The 374-nt window shown below is 47.1% G+C and overlaps 1 protein-coding gene across 3 annotated transcripts in view; it reads right to left on the reverse strand.

Moving 5' to 3' along the window:
• The window catches only part of dennd5a (DENN/MADD domain containing 5A), a 31,252-nt gene that overhangs the window by 16,359 nt on the left and 14,519 nt on the right, over positions 1-374 (reverse strand). The gene's annotated exons all lie outside the window — the stretch shown is intronic.

Below are 374 nucleotides of genomic sequence, written 5' to 3' on the forward strand. Positions count from 1 at the left end.
AGTTTACCACTGGTATTTACACTTTGTGGGTCATTTTAAGAACACTGTACTGGTGACATATTTGAAATTCTCGCCTGCCTGAACAGTTTTGGTCTCTTCGAGGCATTTGAGGAAGTCCTCTGAAGGACCTTCGAGGCCTCGTCCTTCGCAGACTCCAGACTCTGAACTGTGACACGGCTGCAGTCAGCTGGCTGGCTGGCTAATGTTAAATTCCTTTGTCATGACTCCTAACAGCAACACTCCTTCATGTTCAGGGTTTCACACTTAAGTCAACTGGTATACATTCAAATATGTGTCCGGTCCTCCTCATCTGCATTCCTGCTCTATCCCGTTAACACCTACTACTACATGCAGCAGCAGCAGCTCTGCCTCTC

This window comes from Morone saxatilis, unplaced genomic scaffold (genome assembly GCF_004916995.1).
Source record: "Morone saxatilis isolate NCDOM2014 unplaced genomic scaffold, NCSU_SB_2.0 Contig11, whole genome shotgun sequence".
Lineage (NCBI taxonomy): Eukaryota > Metazoa > Chordata > Actinopteri > Moronidae > Morone > Morone saxatilis.